Source organism: Oncorhynchus masou, chromosome 6 (assembly GCF_036934945.1).
Source record: "Oncorhynchus masou masou isolate Uvic2021 chromosome 6, UVic_Omas_1.1, whole genome shotgun sequence".
Lineage (NCBI taxonomy): Eukaryota > Metazoa > Chordata > Actinopteri > Salmoniformes > Salmonidae > Oncorhynchus > Oncorhynchus masou.
In genome coordinates this window covers 77,664,251-77,677,057 of record NC_088217.1, presented here as the reverse complement: position 1 = coordinate 77,677,057, position 12,807 = coordinate 77,664,251, and the positions used below count along the sequence as shown (strand labels likewise).

Here is a 12,807-nt window from a genome sequence, read left to right as displayed (position 1 = left end):
AGGTCAGGTGATTGCCTTGGCCATTGCAGAACATTCCACTTCTTTGTCTTAAAAAAGTATTGGGTTGCTTTCGCAATATGCTTCAGGTCATTGTCCATCTGCACTATGAAGCACCGTCCAATGGGTTTTGAAGCATTTGGCTGAATCTGAGCAGATAATATAGCCCTAAATCCTTCAGAATTCATCCTGCTGCTTTTGTCAACAGTCACATCATCAATAAATACAATGGAACCAGTTCCATTGGTAGCCATACAAGCCTAAGCAATAACACTACCTCCACCATGCTTCACAGATGAGGTGGTATGCTTCGGATTATGAGCAGTTCCTTCCCTTCTCCATACTCTTCTCTTCCCATCATTCTGGTACAAGTTGATCTTTGTCTCATCTGTCCATAGGATGTTGTTCCAGAACTGTACAGGCTTTTTTAGATTAAATCTGGTCTTCCTGTTTTTAGGCTTACCATTTGTTTACATCTTGTGATAAACATGCTGGTGAAGTCTTCTCTTGAAGGTTGACTTTGACACAGATAGGTCTAGAGTGTTCTTAATCTGGCCAACTGTTGTGAAGGGGTTTTTCTTCACCAGGGAAACAATTCTTCTGTCATCCACCACAGTTGTTTTCCGTGGTCTTCCGGGCCTTTTGGTGTTCCTGACCTCACCAGTGTGTTATTTCTTTTTAAGAATGTCCCAAATAGTTGATTTTTCCATACCTAATGTTTTTGCTGTGTCTCTGATGGGTTTGTTTAGATTTGTCAGCCTAATGATGGCTTGCTTCACTGGCAGTGACGGCTCTTCGGACTTCATATTGAGGGTTAACAGCAACAGATTCCAAATGCAAATGCCACACTTGTAATTCTATAATGCTGTAATTCCTACACCGTTCACCCGATTTGGATGTAAATACCCTCATGTATATTCATTATTTAATAGTTATGGGCCTGACTGTAAATGCTTCACGGAGTTCAAGTAACACATCTCAACATCAATTGTTCAGAGGAGACTGTGTGAATCAGGCCTTCATGGTCGAATTCCTGCAAAGAAACCACTACTAAAGGACACCAATAATAATAAGAGACTTGCTTGGGCCAAGAAACACGAGCAATAGACATTAAACTGGTGGAAATCTGTCCTTTGGTATGATGAGTCCAAATATGAGATTTTTGGTTTCACCCGCCGTGTCTTTGTGAAACGCAGAGTAGGTGAACGGATGATCTCCACATATGTAGTTCCCAGCCTGAATCATGGAGGAGGAGGTGTGAAGGCATCAAGGCAAAGGGTGGCTATTTGAAGAATCTCAAATATAAAATATATTTTAATTTGTTTAACACTTTTTTGGTTACTATAGAATTCCATATGTGTTGGTTCATATTTCTGATGTCTTAGAAAATAATAAAAATGTAGAAAAACCTTTGAATGAGTAGATGTTCTAAAACCTATGACCAGTAGTGTATATAAATATATTTTTTTTACACATATTCAACCCCTTTTTTTGTTGCCTCAAAATGTTATTACGTTTGTATGGGTTATATTCAGACGAGTCCCGTGAGAGTCTCCACTTTCCATATTAGTTTGCAGCTTGAAAGGTTTGGATGCTACAGACATAAGTTGGCACATCAGCATTACCAGCTTCAGACGAGTCCCGTGAGGGTTGTAGAGGAAACACCATCGCACCAGTGCGTCAATCGACTCCAGGGTGTTAATTGGAAATGTACCCAATTATACATTTAATAAACATATCAATTAATGTATTACATTAAAATATCCTCTGCATAATGGCTGCCAGGCCTTTAACTCCTTGCCAGTAACAAGGGGATACACTGTCTGTCACCTCAAGGGGAACAACCCCCCCATCTCAAACAGCCGTTGTTGTGGCTGAGTGGTTAAGGTGACGGGCTGGAACTCCTTAGAGATCAACCAGTGCAAGTTTGAATCCTGCTGACAATGGTGTTGTGTTTTTTCAGCTCCAGGGATGATCAATGCCCTCTGCAGATGCTGTCTACCCCCTCTACCCCCCACCACCTCCATCATTATTGTTTTCACTATAGGCCTGTTACAGAGAAAAACTCTGTAGTATTAAACAGATAGCACAAATACCAGAGATTGGCTGACCTTCTATTCATCCAGAGAAGCCTCCAGTCATCCAGGTGAGAAATCTACAATCAGGTTTATCTTGTTTTCCCAATAACTTCTTAGGAGCTATTAGTCATTCATGCAGTTGAATTAAAGTGGTATCAAAGCCAGTGCCAAGCTCAGCTAAGCTAATGCCAAAGACAAGACGTTGAGAAGGGGAGAGAGAGTGGGAGAGAAGGGGGAGAGAGGAGGAGAGAAGGGGAGAGAAGGGGGAGAGAGAGTGGTAGGAGAGAGGGGGAGAGAAGGGGGAGGAGAGAGGGGGAGAGAAGGGGGAGAAGGGGGAGGAGAGAGGAGGAGAGAAGGGGAGAGAAGGGGGAGAGAGAGTGGTAGGAGAGAGGGGGAGAGAAGGGGGAGGAGAGAGGAGGAGAGAAGGGGGAGGAGAGAGGAGGATAGAAGGGGAGAGAAGTGGGAGAGAGAGTGGGAGGAGAGAGGGGGAGAGAAGGGGGAGGAGAGAGGAGGAGAGAAGGGGGAGAAGGGGGAGGAGAGAGGAGGAGAGAAGGGGAGAGAAGGGGGAGAGAGAGTGGGAGGAGAGAGGGGGAGAGAAGGGGGAGGAAGAGAGGAGGAGAGAAGGGGAGAGAAGGGGGGAGAGAGAGTGGGAGGAGAGAGGGGAGAGAAGGGGAGAGAAGGGGGAGAGAGAGTGGGAGGAGAGAGGGGGAGAGAAGGGGGAGGAGAGAGGAGGAGAGAAGGGGAGAGTGTGTGGGAGGAGAGAGGGGGGGAGAAGGGGGAGGAGAGAGGAGGAGAGAAGGGGGAGAGAGAGTGGGAGGAGAGAGGGGGAGAGAAGGGGGAGAGAAGGGGGAGAGAGAGGGGGAGAGAGCTGGAGAGAACAAAATCAATAAATAAATCAATAACAAAATCACCAGTCAAATCAATTATTATAATAAATAAAAAATCACAAAAGCCAGAACGATAAGAAAACAAGTCATTGATATGCTCCCCGGAACTCATCATGAGGGGTTGCAGTGGCTTGTGTGTCTGCGTGCCCAAATCAATCCCCCCACATCGTGACAGAGAAGAGAAAACAAATGTTGGAATGTACATTTCTTGCTATTATACACATTTTGCCATGCAGCGGAGAGATCATTTTGCTATTTTATAACTGATTTCATGCAATTCTACTTATTTTGCCGTGGGGCAGAGAAATAAATGAACCGTTTTACACATCATTTTCTGTAATTCTACACATTTTTTCATAGGTTGGAGGCAAGCAAATGTTTTGCAGGTTTTTTTATATGATAACTGATGATCAATGTGCCCCACCCCAGTCGGTAATTTGACCATGCTTACTACAAATTTAGATTGCTGGCCGCTAGATTAATTTACCAATCTAAAAAATGTTTTGCTGACATGGGCTTATTGAGTGACTGCTGATGCACAACCAAATTTTATATTAAACCCTTATATTATTCTAACTCTCAGCATTAAGACCCCAACTGAGTTCCTAATATGTACATTTTTTAATTGGTCCGTGGGCCTACAAAATTTGCCTATCCCCGCCCTAAGCTTTCTAAACTACAAATGCATTCTCGCCTCATGCTTGAGAAAGCAGAGATGCAAATGGTCCCCAACCCACTCAAGTGAGGTGCAGATGTTAGTTCAAATAGTAACAGGTGCAGGCTATTGATTTTCCCCTAAAGGCCTTATCTTTCAAACCTAATAAACCTTGTCCTAATTATCCTCAAAACAGACTAACTTGAACCATTTCACTATATTACTTCAGTCACATATTAACATTCATATATAACATTCCATTATTAATTTAATCAATTTCAGTACCAATTCATTTCTTCTTCTTTTTCTCCTCTTTTAAAATCAATATCAATTGTTCATATCAATGTTCATTGTCCTCCATATTCTTAGTGTGAGTACAACTTCCTCATGCGTGTGTGAGTGGATACAGATCTTCCAGGAAGTGCTCTCTACTACTACAACGTCACAGAAAACGAAAGCTCACCATGCAGCCACGCCTAGTTTTTTCACCTGATAAATAACCAACACCAGTCCTTTTCCAATTGTCAAGGTGGACCAATATGAGGGTAAGATTAGTACTTTTAACATTTTTTATTAATGTTTTCTAAACAGGTAAAGAAAATTACGTTAACCTACATGTACAGTATATGTTAATTACAATCATCTGTTAAACATATTATGAATATCCTTTACTGTTGTGTGGCCCATTAGAAATAGTGATGTTAAAGACACTGCTTGTGTTTTTCATTATATGACCGTATGGGAAGATGAAAAAAACATGTGACTTTCTCTTCATGTTAGTTTAATGTGAAAACAAGGTTAATCTAAATCTGTTCTTTATTTCCCCCAGAATAATGAATATGCAAAAGGGGAAATTGGCATAAAAGAATACCAAGGTAAAATAAAGAAATGTTATCTCCGTGAGTCGAATGAATCTTCTACTGTCAAAAACTTCTCAACAAATAAATGCTGTGAGTTAATCAAGAAAATGATACCATCAGTTGTGGATACTTTTGAAACTTTCACTCTTTCTCAAGAGTTTGCTTCTGACCAAATTCAACATTATACAGAGCTAAATAAGCAAAACACTACTAAAAAAACAAGTATAGTTTGCAGTTCAGATTTCGTTATAAAATTAGATTTTGAAAATCTAAGTATGGCTATATTTAAGATTTCTGAGAATTCTAACGAGATAGCAAAAGCAAAACTCATTAAACACGTACTTTTTAAGTTACCCGAAGACCTCACCAAATATTTTAATTCCAACTATTGTATGGACCCAAAATTTAAGCAGCCGAGTTTTAAAAAATACATTCTTGAAGAAATTTGTAATTTTGCAATTTACCCCAATAGGAAATATTCTTATTATGCACAAATGCTGCATATTTTAAAAAATGGATCAATTCACGGAAATGGAGAAAATCGTACATACGTCATAGCAGGACAGTTTATTTGTTTAATTGACACAAATGACCTCTACATTACACCTGTGTTCAAAATAAATCACTTTCCTGAGGACGGCAACGTTATTAAAGTGACTGACATTTATAGTTACGAAAAAAACATGTCGTATATTACTTTAAGTAATAAGTTTCCCAAGTCAAAAGACTTCCGAGAATCTCTCATTTACTTCATCAATGGAGATCAAGAAAAACTTTTTTATTTCATGTATAACCCATTTCATGCAACTGCTTTAGTGGCGGTGTTAATCTCAGAGGTCATCAGAAATCCAATTATGATATTAATTAACAGAATTGCAATTAAAATTAATACATTACATACATTTAGTGAGTTCCTCCAGATCTTGCCATCTCTAGCTGGGGGAACCTGGAAAAGTCAAAAAGCCTATGGTCCTAAATTTTTAAATAGAACCCAAGAATTTCTCAGCAATGTGGAATTCAGTGATTTACCGTTAATTGGTTGTGATTAATAAACAAACTAGTCACATTTGGGGAGTCTTCATACAAACAGTTCATTGGATCAGTCTAAAATGTTGCACATACACTGATGCCATATAGTGGCCAAAATCTAAATTGCGCCTGGGCTGGAATAATGCATTGTGGCCTTTGTCTTGCATTTTCAAAGATGATGGTACAAAAAATAATACAAAATAACGTTTTTTTTTCTTTGTACAATTGGCCCAGCGTTGTCCTGGTTTGGATGGTGTAGGCTGTCATTGTAAATAAGAATTTGTTCTTAACTGAATGGTTCAGTTAAAATTAAGCAATTTAAAATAAATCTAAACCTAAGAAATTTACAGAGCAAGACAGTTAACACCTAACAACATATTCATTATTCCCCATGTTGCTCCACCTTCACCCCCTGGAGGAGCCAGGTGGGGCCACAGAGCAGGTAGGTGCAGATTCTTCTCCACTGACGTCAATGCTACAATGTGTTACTGTACCTCACACTGAATGCAAATCTAGAGGAACTTGTTATATAAGTTATGTGGGTGTTATGATTGGAGTGATCTGTGTGCCAGCTTCCACTGCCAACAAGGAACACAAGTGCTTTACACATTGCATTGTTTTCAACCATACACATCTTCAGTCTAATCCAGCTGTCTAGTTTTACCTGATGTAAATCTTTTTTATCATAACAAGCTGTCAAAAGGTTCCTGAAATATATCTTAGACTTTAACAGTTGGTATTTTTTTTTTTTTTACATGTTATTCATCATGTTTTGACCTCCAGGCTCCTCCATCTTCTCCTGCCAACTCTGTCAGTCCACCAGACCCCACAATGCAGCCTCCACACCACTGCAGTAACAGCCATATCTTCACGTCACAAAGCTTCAGTACTATCTGAATGTGTTGTAAGTCCTGTACAGCACTTGGTATACAGTACATCACTATTCAGACAATGTGTTCAGCTGCATTGCTAACCTAACCAACCCCCTCTGAATCTTCTCATTCAGGAAGTACCATCCAGCATCCTGTGGCAACCTCAATGTGAATCATGATCACCACCGACCCGGGCTCCACAGAGGTAGTCTTGGACGCCCAGGCTCTGCACACGTTCAAGGACACGGGATTTTGAAGGATCCCAGTGAGCAAAATGTACTTATTTTTAATCCTCTTAAGGATCTCTACAGATTGGTGTCCCACCCGCGGGATGGTTGAGCTAATGTGTGCTAATGCGATTAGCATGAGCTTGTAAGTAACAAGAACATTTTCCAGGCTCTAGACATATCTGATATTGGCAGAAAGCTTAAAATCTTGTTAATCTAACTGCACTGTCCAATTTACAGTAGCTATAACAGTGAAAGAATACCATGCTATTGTTTGAGGAGAGTGCACAGTTATGAGCTTGAAAAGTTATTAATAATCCAATTTGGCACATTTGGGCAGTCTTGATAAAAAAAATGATATCAGAAATGCAATGTTTCATTGGATCAGTCTAAAACTTTGCACAAACACTGCTGCCATCTAGTGGCCAAAATCTAAATTGTGCCTGGGCAAGAATAATACAATATGGCCTTTCTCTTGCATTTCAAAGATGACAGTACAAAAAAAATATTGTTAACAAATATTGTTTTTTTCTTTCTTTGTATTATCTTTTACCAGATCTAATGTGTTATATTCTCCTACGTTAATTTCACATTTCCACAAACGTAAAAGTGTTTCCTTTCAAATGGTATCAGGAATATGCAGTTTAATTTTGGTATGTCATTTTAGGTGATTTCTTTTTTAAAGAGCTGATCCTTAAGCGATTTGAAACATATTTTCAACCAAAAATATGTATTTTCATCATATTTTACTAACAGTAATGGCCTCCCGAGACCACCACACAGATGACTCTCAGCACACCAGACCGCAGGGACCGATAAGATGTGATTAGATCTTCAGCAAGATGTGGACCTCGCCACATCATCTGAAGATAAAGAAAATAAAGGCCACAGAAGATAAAGGCTAATGGATCTGACAGAGATATTTTTTTTGTTTGATTTGTTTGGATTTGTTTTGATTTGATGTAATATTAATATACAAGGAAAAACTTGTATTCAGGAAAAAGTAATTGAGTTAACCTCGATATGACCTTCAATGGGAAAGCGTAGTAAATCATCATTGATTTAGTGCTAGAGTGTATTCAGAATATGGCCATTCTGACATTCATTATAAAATGCCTCAGATAGGACCAAACATAGTGTTTGGAGATATCCGTCAGGGTATGAGTGACAACAGGTCCACATGTCAAAATGGGGGAAATCTTAGCAAATGGCTTAATGGTTATTCATGAGAATCAAGTGTGTGTGTGTGTGTGAGAGAGTGTGTGTTTGTGTGTGTGTGGATGTGGTGTTGCGGTGTGCATGTAGGCGTGTGTGCATGTGTGTTTTCCTGTGATATAATTGTTGTTTTCTTCATCCAGTGTCTTCCATGAAATCACCTCAGCATGTCACACCCTGTTTCCCCTAGAGTGCAGCGACAACATACCTTCACACAGAAAGAGAAAGAAAGAGAATGAGACAGAGAACTGGGAGAGAAAGGGGGAGAGAAGGGGTAGGATAGAGGAAGAGAAAAAATTATTACACCAGTTGAAATAATTCATCAGCGATTCCTGGCTACATATCCTGTGTGTTTGTGTGTGTGTGTGTGTGTGTGTGTGTGTGTGTGTGTGTGTGTGTGTGTGTGTGTGTGTGTGTGTGTGTGTGTTGGAGAGAGTGTGTGTGAGAGAGTGTCCTGGAGGGGGGGGTGTAGTGTAACATAGCATATGCTACAATTCATGATATCTGCATTACTGCCGACTCTATCATTCAAATGCGGAGATGCAAAGAAGAAGCCATAACACTCAAACGTACACACAACACATGTACCTAAGGGTGACATAATATTTCCCCAATACCAATCGTCAGCTTACCAAATCAAATACTATGCCTTTATATTAAGCAATTTTGAAACCAAATAAATTTGATTTGAGAATGGACTGTTTCCACTGGCATAGAGTTACTGAAATGAATACAGGTGATACCTCACATATACCATACCAGAGACATAAATATATACTCTACACTGAGTATACAAAACTTTAAGGACACCGGTTCTTTCCATGACATAGACAGACCTAGTGAATCCAGGTGAAACCTATGATCCCTTATTGATGTCACTGGTGTAACATCCAGTTATTTAGATGGCTTATGTTTATAAGAACTGAGGTCGGGGCATTCATATAGTTTAGTTTAACTTTACTCAGAAGTTTGTTGGCATTCCATAGTTCACATGGCATATCACTCCTGCAATCTGGCCACTGTAAAACATGGAACTGGAATCCCACAGTATGAATACATGGACTGGATTGTGACATAATGTTCACAACATTACATGGAGGAAGGGTAGCCTAGTGGTTAGAGTGTTGGACTAGTAACCGACAGGTTGCAAGTTTGAATACCCGAGCTGACAAGGTGCAAATCTGTCCTTCTTCGCCTGAACAGGCAGTTAACCAACTCTTCCTAGGCCATCATTGAAAATAAGAAATTGTTCTTATAAAGGTTAAAAAAAATGACATTTCACAATTGAGAAATTTAGGTATTCACTACTGGTCAGTATAAATTTCACTTGGGATACAACACTAAGGTTTTTAACTACTTCACAGTCTTCAAACTCGATTAATTACATCTCTTCAATGAAATAACTTGGAGGTCTTCTATTAGTTCTCATAGTGCATCAAGGTTTGGGATCTGGATCAGAGTTTTGATCTGGTTGTTCAGCGTCCCGTGGACCAGTGTTCAGGTCGTCAACATCTCAGTGTCGAAGTTGACAGGTATTGATGATACCCCAGTGGCCTAAGACACTGGCCTCCTAAGCCATGGATTGTGATTTCTAGTCTTCTCTTAAGTGGCTGAGAGCAGAGTGGCGCTGCGGAAGCGTGCTGGGCCCAGAGGTCGATGGATGGAAACCATCTTCTGCTAAACAGTTTCTTTTTAGATTTTAAGTGCAAACAAAAATTTAAAAAAAATGTGTCGTTTCATGGGCATGTCTCAGTGCCAATTTACATTGTTTTATACCTCTTCCAACAGTTCGTATAGGTCATACTGTTTAAACAGTACCCCAGTGGCCTAAGACACTGGCCTCATTAGCCATAGATTGTGAGTTCTAGTCTATTCTTAAGTGGCTGAGAGCAGAGTGGCGTAGCGGAAGCGTGCTGGGCCAATAACCCAGAGGGCGATGGATCGAAACCATCCTCTGCTAAACAGTTTCTTTTTAGATTTTAAGTGCGAACAAAATTTAAAAAAAATGTGTGTTTTCATGGGCATGTCTCAGTGCCAATATACTTTTTTTTTTACTTCTTCCAACAGTTCGTATAGGTCATACTGTTTACACAGTACCCCAGTGGCCTAAGACACTGGCCTCCTAAGCCATGGATTGTGAGTTCTAGTATTTTCTTAAGTGGCTGAGAGCAGAGTGGCACAGCGGAAGCTTGCTGGGCCCATAACCCAGAGGTCGATGGATCGAAACCATTCTCTGCTAAACAGTTTGTTTTTGAAAATGAAACGCAAACAGAAATTAGAATGCTAAATTTCATTTGCGTCTCTCAGTGCTATCCAGTACACATTGTTTTTACTGCTTCTATCAACTCGTACTGTTTGCAGAAGGTAAACAGTGCCCCAGTGGCCTAATGGATAAGGCAATGGCCTCCTAAGCCAGGGATTGTGGGTTCAAGTCCCGTTTGGCATGGATGGAAGAAGATTTGAGAAGTGGAAGTGTGCTGGGGCTATAACCCAGAGGTCGTTGGATCGAAACCGTCATCAGCTAAACACTTTCTTTTTAGATTGTAAGTGCGAACAATTTTTTTTTAAAATGTGTCGTTTCATTGGCATGTCTCAGTGCCAATATACATTATTTTTTACTTCTTCCAACAGTTTGTATAGGTCATACTGTTTACACAGTACCCCAGTGGCCTAAGACACTGGCCTCCTAAGCCATAGATTGTGAATTCTAGGCAATTCTTAAGTGGCTGAGAGAAGAGTAGTGCAGCGGAAGCTTGCTGGGCCCATAACCCAGAGGTCGATGGATCGAAGCCATCCTCTACTAAACAGTTTGTTTTTAAAAATGAAACGCAAACAGAAATTAGAATGCTAAATTTCATTTGCGTCTCTCAGTGCTATCCAGTACACATTGTTTTTACTGCTTCTATCGATTTTTCGTACTGTTTGCAGAGGCTAAAAAGTGCCCCAGATTTACTAATGGATAAGGCACTGGCCTCCTAAGCCAGGGATTGTGGGTTCAAGTAACATTTGGCGTGGATGGAAGAAGATTTGCGAAGTGGAAGTGTGCTGGGCCCATAACCCAGAGGTCGATGAATCGAAACCATCCTCTGCTAAACAGTTTCTTTTTAGAATTTAAGTGAAAACAAAAAATTTAAAAAATGTGTCATTTCATGGGCATGTCTCAGTGCCAATATACATTATTTTTTACTTCTTCCAACAGTTTGTATAGGTCATACTGTTTACACAGTACCCCAGTGGCCTAAGACACTGGCCTCCTAAGCCATGGATTGTGAGTTCTAGTCTTTCCTTAATTGGCTGAGAGCAGAGTGGCGCAGCGGAAGCATGCTGGGCCCATAACCCAGAGGTCGATGGCTCGAAACCATCCTCTGCAAAACAGTTTCTTTTTAGATTTTAAGTGCAAACAAAAATTTAAAAAAAATGTGTCGTTTCATGGGCATGTCTCAGTGCCAATATACATTGTTTTATACCTCTTCCAATAGTTCGTATAGGTCATACTGTTTACACACTGGCCTCCTAAGCCATGGACTGTGAGTTCTAGTCTTTTCTTTACTGGCTGAGAGCAGAGTGGCGCAGCGGAAGCGTGCTGCGACCATAACCCAGAGGTCGATGGATCGAAACCATCCTCTGCTAAAGAGATTCTTTTTAGATTTTAAGTGGAAACAAAAAATTTAAAAAATGTGTCGTTTCATGGGCATGTCTCATTGCCAATATACATTTTTTTACCTCTTCCAACAGTTCGTATAGGTCATACTGTTTACACAGTACCCCAGTGGCCTAAGACACTGGCCTCCTAAGCCATGGATTGTGAGTTCTAGTCTGTTCTGAAGGGGCTGAGAGCAGAGTCGTGCAGAGGAAGCGTGCTGGACCCATAACCCAGAGGTCAATGGTTCAAAACCATCCTCTGCTGAACAGTTACTTTTTAGATTTACAGTGCAAACTAAACATTTAAAAAATGTGTCGTTTCATTGTCATGTCTCATTGCCAATATACATTTTTTTGACCTCTTCCAAATGTTCGTATAGGTCAAACTGTTTACACAGTACCCCAGTGGCCTCAGACACTGGCCTCCTTAGCCATGGATTGTGAGTTCTATTCTTTTCTGAAGAGGCTGAGGGCAGAGTGGTGCAGCGGAAGCGTGCTGGGCCAAATACCCAGAGGTCAATGGATCGAAACCATCCTCTGCTAAACAGATTCTTTTAAGATTTTAAGTGCAAACAAAAAATTTTAAAAATTTTTCGTTTCATGTCCATGTCTCATTGCCAATATACATTTTTTTTACCTCTTCCAACAGTTCGTATAGGTCATACTGTTTACACAGTACCCCAGTGGCCTAAGACACTGGCCTCCGAAGCCATGGATTGTGAGTTCTAGTCTTTTCTGAAGTGGCTGAGAGCAGAGTCGTGCAGAGGAAGCGTGCTGGACAAATAACCCAGAGGTCAATGGATCAAAACCATCCTCTGCTGAACAGTTTCTTTTTAGATTTTAAGTGCAAACAAAAAATTTAAAAAATGTGTCGTTTCATGGCCGTGTCTCATTGCCAATATACATTTTTTTTAACCTCTTCCAACAGTTCGTATAGGTCATACTGTTTACACAGTACTCCAGTGGCCTAAGACACTGGCCTCCTAAGCCATGGATTGTGAGTTCTAATCTTTTCTGAAGTGGGTGACAGCAGAGTGGCGCAGCGGAAGCGTGCTAGACCCATAACCCAGTGTTCTATGGATGGAAACCATCCTCTGCTAAACAGTTTCTTTTCAGATTTTAAGTGCAAACAAAAAAATTAAAAAATGTGTCATTTCATGGGCACGTCTCAGTTCCATTATACATTTTTTTTACCTCTTCCAACAGTTCGTATAGGTCATACTGTTTACACAGTACCGCAGTGGCCTAAGACACTGGCCTCCTAAGCCATGTCTTGTGAGTAGTAGTCTTTTCTTAAGTGGCAGAGAGTAGAGTGGCGCAGCGGAAGTGCTGGGCCCATAATCCA

At 40.4% G+C, this 12,807-nt stretch overlaps 1 long non-coding RNA gene and 1 other non-coding gene across 2 annotated transcripts; both read left to right on the top strand.

The window, feature by feature from the left end:
• The first annotated feature begins 4,090 nt into the window (after window positions 1-4,090).
• LOC135542705 (uncharacterized) lies at window positions 4,091-8,518 on the top strand. Its single transcript, XR_010456123.1, has 5 exons — window positions 4,091-4,162; window positions 4,447-5,948; window positions 6,290-6,410; window positions 6,513-6,654; window positions 7,362-8,518. It is a non-coding gene; the product is annotated as an uncharacterized LOC135542705 (long non-coding RNA).
• A 1,190-nt stretch (window positions 8,519-9,708) lies between these two features.
• Window positions 9,709-9,780, top strand: trnai-aau (transfer RNA isoleucine (anticodon AAU)). Its single transcript has one exon. It is a non-coding gene; the product is annotated as a tRNA-Ile (tRNA).
• Window positions 9,781-12,807: the final 3,027 nt, after the last annotated feature.